This window comes from Podarcis melisellensis (assembly GCF_964234715.1).
Source record: "Podarcis melisellensis genome assembly, chromosome: 5".
In the NCBI taxonomy this organism is placed as follows: domain Eukaryota; kingdom Metazoa; phylum Chordata; class Lepidosauria; order Squamata; family Lacertidae; genus Podarcis; species Podarcis melisellensis.
The window spans coordinates 40680186-40689006 of record NC_138537.1 but is presented as its reverse complement, the minus strand read 5'-3'; the positions used below and the strand labels follow the sequence as shown (position 1 = coordinate 40689006).

General features: G+C 43.8%; 1 long non-coding RNA gene across 1 annotated transcript in view; it reads right to left on the bottom strand.

The window, feature by feature from the left end:
• Positions 1-4941: 4941 nt before the first annotated feature.
• Positions 4942-8821, bottom strand: part of LOC309370144 — a 253335-nt gene continuing 249455 nt past the window's right edge. Inside the window, exons 6-7 of the long non-coding RNA XR_014168442.1 lie at positions 7230-7315; positions 4942-5467 (exon numbers count right to left, since the gene is read on the bottom strand). This is a non-coding gene — a long non-coding RNA (uncharacterized lncRNA). The remainder of the gene's footprint in view (positions 5468-7229; positions 7316-8821) is intronic.

Sequence of the window (8821 nt, the reverse complement as noted above, 5' to 3'; positions counted from 1 at the left end):
TGAGATGCAGCATGAAAGCATAAAATCTAAACTTGAGTGGCATTTTAATACTCAACCCTCTCGTTCATTTGCTTCTCCAGCATTAGGAAAAGAAAGTGAAAGCTCTTTGTTTACCTTGCAGCTCCACCAGACGCTGCCTCTTTTGCCTTAAGTCTGTCTTCCCCAACCAGGTGCCCTCCAGACATTTTGGACTACTGTACAATTCAGCTGCTGACAGGCTGGGGCTGATAGGACTTGTAGTCCAAAACATCAGGTTGGGAAGACTTCCTTAAGTGTTCTCTAGCACTCTGTTACACTTTCTTTGTTTCAATGTAGAGAAAACTTCTAATCGGTGCTTTTTTCTATGAAAACAAGGTGCAGGAACTCACCGCCTCAGTCGCCAACCTGACGCCATAGGGAAACCAGAATTTCATGACAAGATGCCGGGTTTGCAGTTCAATCTGCCACCTGCTTTGGCCGCCATCGTGCCAGTGTGCACCTCGCCCCCACCAGTCCAGACCGCTTTGGCTGCCATGCTGAGAACCTTGCTGCTTGGGAACTTCCTTTGCTGGGTGAGTGGACTTCTTGGACAAAGCAAGGCAAAAAAGGTGCCAGAACTGCACTCTGGCATGTTCTGGCAGACAAAAGCTCTGCTTCTAATTCTGGTAGCAACTGGAGTGAGTGTTGGCATATACCCAGGGATGGGTAAATATATCCATTTTGGTTTATCTCAGTTTTCCATGGCTAGCTGTAGTTTCCCACATTTTCTCATCAGTTGTTTTTTTAAAAGACATTATGAAAATGTTTTGGTATTTTAGAACAATTCTCCTAATACAGTGGTACCTCGGGTTAAGTACTTAATTCGTTCTGGAGGTCCGTTCTTAACCTGAAACTGAAGAACTACTTTAGCTAATGGGGCCTCCTGCTGCCGCCGTGCCGCCACAGCACGATTTCTGTTCTCATCCTGAAGCAAGGGTCTTAATCTGAGGTAATATTTCTGGGTTAGCGGAGTCTGTAACCTGAAGTGTATGTAACCTGAAGTGTTTGTAACCCGAGGTACCACTGTAGACAAATTTTTGTATGCAGCTTTATTTCATACGCAGAGCTTTTGCAAGTCATTTCCCCATATAAATTGTAAGTTTGCATGTTATTTTTCCTAATATTTTGCACATCACCTTGGGGCATATGGGGCGTCATTCGTGCCCCCAGGCCTGAGGTTCCCCACCACTGCTTGTAGGGCTCCATCTTGTCCTCTCATCTGTTCCGTATTTATGTGAAACTGCTGGGTGAGATAGTTTGTGGTTTTGGCACTAGGTATCTTCCAATATATTGACCACGCACACTGATATTTTCTCTTTTGTTATGGTCCGGACACAAGACTGAGGGCATGTTGGTTGATGAGTTTTCTGCTGTGAGGAGGAGAGATAGGATGGGGCATGTGCACCCAAAGGGAAACTTGCATAAAAGCTTCAGAGAACATTAGAGAAACAGCAGTCCAAAGATAATAAACAGTGGCAGAGGAGGACATTTTGCCTATAATACATCTTGACATGAAATATTGCTCAGTTCTTACCTACTTAAAATGCAGAGTAGAGTGTGCTCCAGGAGGCCACAATATGTTGCCATGTATGATAGGCTAGGAATACAGCCAAGGATGACACTGGTCAATTTTTTTCTAGCCCTTGAAGCGTCAACGAAGATGCCTTACATATCCCCCTGTTGGAGATTCTAACCCTGTTCTGTAATCATTTGTGAGAAGTCGCGTTAGGAACCATCAAAAGGAAATGCTACAGCTAATGGTCAATAGCTAGAGATTCATGTTCAATTTGACTAGTTTTATTTCCGCCAGAAAGGCTCGACTGGCACATGCTGCGGTCTGAATATTTCGGGAACCATCTGCTGGGATGTCTTTATTTTCTAGCCCAGCTCCATTTGCATCCATGATCAGTACTGTGCATTTGGCTGGAAACAGCAGGCTGCAATGGTTCTGCTTGTCAGTATTTGCTTCAGCCAATCTAGGGCTGCAAATTAGCCTTACTTCCAGATCAAAGCATGACTACTCCCAGGAAATCTCAACTGTCTGAGGCACAGCAGAAATATGGATCTTGCATAATAACTTCTGCCGAGTACAAAATGCAGTCTTTAACCTCTCATATACCTTCAGAAGTATAGTGTCTGCATAGTAACGGGATGGGAAATATATGTGCCTAAGATTGGGATGGAAAAGTCTTGTCCATTTTGGTTCTCTCGCTTTCCCAGTTTCCCAACTTGAAATTCACTTCTCTGCAGCAATTTAATTCTTTAGCATTAGAGTGTGATTTTCTGCTAATGAAAACATTTTTGTATGCTCTTTTGACTAGTGCACACATTTTTGCAAGCAACTTCTCCTAAGTATGTTATTTTTGCTAATATATTCATTTTAAAGCACACTTGCCTCTTATTTGTGCATTTTTGTAAACATTGGGCAGAGAGCTGCATCACAAAATTTGGTGTGAATTTCCAAGGTTGGGTGTGTTTTGGGTCTCCTTGTTTTTGGGAAATGAATATTCAATAGATTCAGTTTTAAACATGAACTGAATTGAATTTCTCCTCCATCCTTAGGGTAAGGGTAACTACCCAACTGCATGTGGGCAATTTGTTTGATGGAGGTAGGAAGGAAGGAAGTTTCATCCATGTCCACCAACACTTACCCACAGAGCGCCTAGTGTCCAAGAGACAACAGCATTCCAATTGCCACAGAGGGCCCCCAGGTTGAACCAATTTTCTGCTGGTTAGTCATGTGTAAAAGTGGCCTTTAACAGGAAACACAGCTTTTCATCTGATTTTGCTCGTGCCTCCAAATGGTCAGGGCATTCTGCAGCCAGATGGTGTGGAATTAAGGATTGCTCTGCAGGGCTGACTAGTGACATGGAAGTGATTATTTTAATTAGCCCAAGATCAGATTCTGGATGACAAATGAGCTCAGACCCACTGTCTCAGAACAGACGCAATTTATGGTTCAAACACAGCCTCCTGACCTCAGAAAAAGTTATTCTAAACATAAGGATAGAATTAGGGCTGTGCTTTGGAGGAAAAAAGTTGAACACAGCTCAAGCTGGACTATTTACATTTCAGATTCATAATCCAAATGCTGTACTAGCACATGAAGATTGCAGGAAAAGCATATGCAATAACTTCAATGGACAAGCAGTTAACAGGTTTGTCCCCAGAAAGTTTACCCTTCAAGGCTGCTCTAAGAAGCCTCAGACCTTTGATGTATATGCAATAATCCACAATGGTCCTCCTGTGAGCCTTGACTTGGTGTACAAAGTTTTCCACGTTTTGTGTCACCCATAATTTGGCAAGTCAGGATAAGACAGAACAAGGCATCCCATTTATCTCAACAGAGAGTGCTCCTTTCTCTCTGTAGCTGGGACAGATTTGCCACACACCCTTTTTCTGGGAGAAGACTTAAGTTGATTTCTCCCCAGGGAGGAGGTCTAGGGGAAGGGCCAGCTGGCTGGCAAGTCAAGCTGCCTCCATGCTCACACCTCCACCTGCTTTGCAGCACCCATCCCCCCTCCCACAATGTAGGCTTTTGCTATTCACCTTTTGGGGCTCAGCAGGAATAATTTTGGGAGACTCTGATGGGCTGCTGGAACTTCCCAAGTGCCGTCTAAAACACAGTAGCTAATGAAGCTGTCGAAAAAAGGTGAAAGATCTGGGGTCCCTCTTGAGGACTGAAGACGTGTGCCAGCTCAAAAAGAAGTAATTCAGCCATCCTCCGTGTGGTTCCTGGTAGCCATTTATTGCCCTACCTCCACCCCAAGCATCTCCTGCTTAGTTCCCGGTGGGGCCTCAAGAATGTGCTCACCACTGAGGGCTTTAGTATACTTTTATTATGATTATTTTGGATTCTGGGATTGTTAGTGAAGCTGTTCCAAATGGCTGGAATGTTCCATCAGCTTGTTTATTGGGACTCCAGGACACTTGGAACCCTTGGGCAGTAGAAGGCATTGACTGAGAGGAGGTCTATCTGACCAAACCAAGTGCCTGGAGGGGAGGGGCCAGAAGGCAGGTAGGGATGTCATTCCTGTGCAATAATATTGGTAGGGATGGCCAATCTGGATGGATGCTGTAATGCTAAGCTGAAGAGCATACTTCTGTCTACAGTCAGGCACATAGCTACAGAGAAACATGGCAGAGAAACCCAGGCAGGGGAGGTATGGCAGCCCTTGACTCCTTACGCAGCCCAAGACCCCTACACCTAAAGGATCATCTTTCCCTATAGGAACTTGCATGGAACCTGAGATCCAAGAGATGTCTGGAGGGTGGTGGCGAGAGATGGGTGTTTTCTGTGGTAGTTCCCCATCTATTGAACACTCTCCCCAAAGAGGCCTTCCTAGCAGCAAGTTTGTCATTGTTTTGGCACCAGGCAGACATTTTTGTTTGCATTTTGTTTGCACAGTGATTTAATGTTTTTATTCTGACTATGTTTGACTATCTGATATTGGGTGGCACTGGCTGTGAAAGCAGCTCAGCTCCAGAGGATCCTCAGCCTCACACCCCGTCCTTTTGGAAAACCCCATTTCAGAGCCTTCCACTGGGCTCTGCCAGCAGGAATACACATGTCTGGTGGACAGAAGGGTGAGGTTTGTGTTGGTGCTTCCAACAGAACCTAGCAGAGGGGCACCTGCACTCAGTCCAATCCTTCTTCAGCCTGTCATAAGGGTTATTTTTATTATTACTGCAACCTAAAAATTATAAGCTATTAGCCTGCTAACCTTGGTGTAGCACTGAACAACCTTTTGGTCATCAACTCTATGTACAGTTCAGAAGAGCAGCAAATGCATGACAGACAGGTGTGTGTCATTTGATAACGTTGAGAATATTGAAATACTACGACGAGAGAATAAATGCATTCCACACATACTGTAGATGGAAACTATTTGTTAATTCACTGATTACCACACGTGAGCCGGAACAACATTGGCAACATCAATGTTTTTGTTTTGTATTTTACTCTTGTACTTACAACAACTGCCCTTGTGCAATTCAGAGTACATAATCATGATTGGTGAAACATCATTACTAGAGCGAGCTCCCCCCACCCCCCTTTAAGCCCCAAACTAACAAACAATCAAGAGCACTAAAAAGTTCCAGATGGCAAGGTGTAAGCAAACTCTTCCCAGATGTAACATCTGGCTTTTTGACAAACTCCTCGAGTTGGTCCTTTCCTGAAGTCTTGCCATAAGATCAGACAACAAGTTGATGGCCTGAAATAGTGGCCTGGTTTTAGACCTGCTCCTATTTGCTCTTTTTTTTAAAGCAAAATAAAGCAACAAAATACAGAGAAACAGTTATAAGCAACAAAAACGAAGCCCTTCCTTGAGGCTCTTCTCTCTTGTGTCGCCTCCAAGAGATGTTTTGAGGGTGGCAGTGAGGGAAAGGGCCCTCTCTGGGGCAGTGCAGTCCCCCACTATGGAATGCTGTCCCCTGGGAAGTTCACCTGGCGCTGACTCTGTTATCTTTCTGGCGCCAGGCAAAAACATTTTTATTTTCTCTGGCATTTGAACTGTATTAATGGTCCAAATTATAGCAGCTGTTTCTAGTCATCATTCCTGTGTTAGGTGGGGTGGATATTCTTGTTTTTTATTATTTTGAGTGCAGATATTTTTTTTACTGTGTTTGCATTGCTTTTCTGGGTATCTTATTAATTTGTTATTTTACTTTTCTTGAAAAGCCACATCGTACTTTTGTAGGAAATCTATACATTTTTGTGTATTCCACAGTCTCCACTTCAGCAGTCTTTTAAGTGTGCTGAGACTTGTCAGGAGATCTCCCACAGAACTATAATTCCCAGCACCCTTAACAAACTACAGTTCCCATGAATCTTTTGGGACAACCCATGTCTGTTATATAAGAGTGCTTTAGACATATGGTGTGAATATAACTTAAACCTCCTTTGGGACTCATTTCAGTTGTGCGAAGTGATAAATAAATTTCATAAACTAAATTAAAGATTAGTAATGAATAAAACGCAGGTGGCGCTGTGGGTTAAAGCCTCAGTGCCTAGGACTTGCCGATCGAAAGGTTGGCGGTTCGAATCCCTGCGGCGGGGTGCGCTCCTGCTGCTCGGTCCCAGCGCCTGCCAACCTAGCAGTTCGAAAGCACCTCCGGGTGCAAGTAGATAAATAGGGACCGCTTACCAGCGGGAAGGTAAACGGCGTTTCCGTGTGCGGCTCTGGCTCGCCAGAGCAGCGATGTCACACTGGCCATGTGACCCGGAAGTGTCTCCGGACAGCGCTGGCCCCTGGCCTCTTAAGTGAGATGGGCGCACAACCCCAGAGTCTGTCAAGACTGGCCCGTATGGGCAGGGGTACCTTTACCTTTACCTTTAATGAATAAAACAAATCCATAATTATTTATGAGCTAATCACTCATGGAGTCATTTTCCTCCTACGGGTGGTTTCTTATTACTCCCCCCGTTTTCTGCAGTAATAAGGAAACTTATTTCCCACTAGCCCTCTGTGTGCCTTGGATAAACATTTCCAAGTTTTTAAATGCAATGACTGAAGAATGAAACACCAGTCTAATTATTGTTCAATACTGTCTGTCAGCACCTCTTTATAATTTAGCAATACTACTAAAGGGGAAGAGCGGAGGAATAATCCTTGCACTTCTGTTCCTCATCGCTAGCATGCAGTGGTGACGAGTGCCCATTTGGATTGGTGGGGAGGAAGCCAGGGAGTCCAACAGTAGGTGGTGACAGAGTCAACGATTGCAGAACCAACTAGTTCTATTTTTGCCCCAATCCAGCTCCCTCCTGGTTTTTAAAGGAGAAACACAGAGACGGAGGAAATGGAAGCTACCAAGGGGTGTCACCCTCTGGACTGGATGTATGCAAGAAGGCAGGAAGGTGGGAACAGGCTTAGAGCAGATTGAAGTTGGTGGGGCAGAGCTCCACTTGCCCTACTGGACCAGACTCCACTGCTAACATCCCTCTGTAGTGTTACTGTGCTCTCAAATTCTTAAGAAAGTTGGACCTTCAAGGAAAATGCCTGACTTGGCTCCCATAGAAATCACTGGGAAGCTTGCCTCTGAACTCTGCGAAATCTGATTGAGTTGTGAACATGGGCTGCCTTACTAAAGTAGTTGCTTTGTCGATATTAAATTCTACGCAGCATTTGAAATCTTTTTTCAAGGCGTATTATCTGTTGAAACTTCTTTCACAGCAAGGGCATGCTTGTTTATGGAATGTCATATTTCACCTGTTGTTGAGAAATGCCCACGTCTTAAAGTTGAGTGCTAGAAGAAATCTTTCGGCGACCTAATTTGCATTCGGTGTCCTTGTGCACTAGGAACAACAGAAGAAAGAAATGTTGAAAACGAGGATGCTGATGGTTTTGTAAATAATTCTTTGAGTGGCTATGGGGGGGAATGCTAGTAAATTCTACAAGTGTGCATTGGATCTGTATGAGGGATAAATGAGATGAATTGGGGTGATTAATCTTTGCCCAAATCAAATTAGGGTCCCCGCAAAGTCTCGTGTCACTGAATTGTTTCTGTACTTTTATGTACCATATAGGTCTACCTTTTCCTCTGTTTCTCTAGATTAGGGGTGGGGGACCTTTTCAGGCTGGCAGACTGGAATTTGAGGTCATAGAATCATAGAATCATAGAGTTGGAAGAGACCACAAGGGCCATCGAGTCCAACCCCCTGCCAAGCAGGAAACACCATCAGAGCACTCCTGACATATGTTTGTCAAGCCTCTGCTTAAAGACCTCCAAAGAAGGAGACTCCACCACACTCCTTGGCAGCAAATTCCACTGTTGAACAGCTCTTACTGTCAGGAAGTTCTTCCTAATGTTTAGGTGGAATCTTCTTCCTAATGTTTAGGTGGAATCTTCTTTCCCTCACTCCAGGTAGGTCATAACATCAGGGGTGAAGCAGGTGGGTGTAGCCTGGGGAAAACAGCCACACATGCCCAACAGCCACACATGTCCAATTAGGCAGAAGTAAGCCAACAGGACCAGAGGCTCCCAATTGCTGGGGGAGGTCCATGGGTTTTGCAAGAAGTGAGAATGTCCAAAATGTTACATGTGGAGCACAGGAGACAGCAGGATTGATTTTTTCTTAAAGCAGATCAGCAAAGTTTTTAAAAATCCTATGTTGCTCTGATTTAACAAACAAGCAACCCTACCCTCAAAAAAGCCACCAAATTTTTTTCAGAACTTTGGAGGCAACAACTTGGACAGCCTCAGATTGAAGGTCCACTGAATATATCCCACATTGCTAGAATCCTTCCCTTAAAAATATTCATTATAAGCAAGAATAGGCACTATTTACAAATTAATTACAGCTGCTGTCAAGGACAAAACAATAAAATGATAATTAATAAAGCCTACACAAGAACTTCCTCCTATAGCTGCCCAATTATAACACATCTGTAATTTATAAACATATAATAGTAAAAATTGAGCATTAGAAAATAGATGACATTTAATGGGACTCAGCTATAGGTGATTTTAGTTGAACATCTTTGATAATGATGGGGAGCACCTGTGAAAACTGTTGGCATCTTGCTGGAGGCCATATGTAATTACGCCAAGTCATATTGCCTCTGCTTTTTGTCCTTAGAAGGGATTCCCTATCAGAAATACAACAAATATTTTATGCTTCCCCCTAATGCTTTAAATGGATTTTGTTCTTTCTTGGAATCTGCATACCCCATATTCAAGGGCTTCTATGGGTGGGGAAAGTCTGCAATTGCAAAATAGTAACAGCATAACATTGAAACTGCTTCCTTGTGGTCCCCAGGCAATGAATTCACAATTAGCCACTAATGAATTCTCTTTAAGA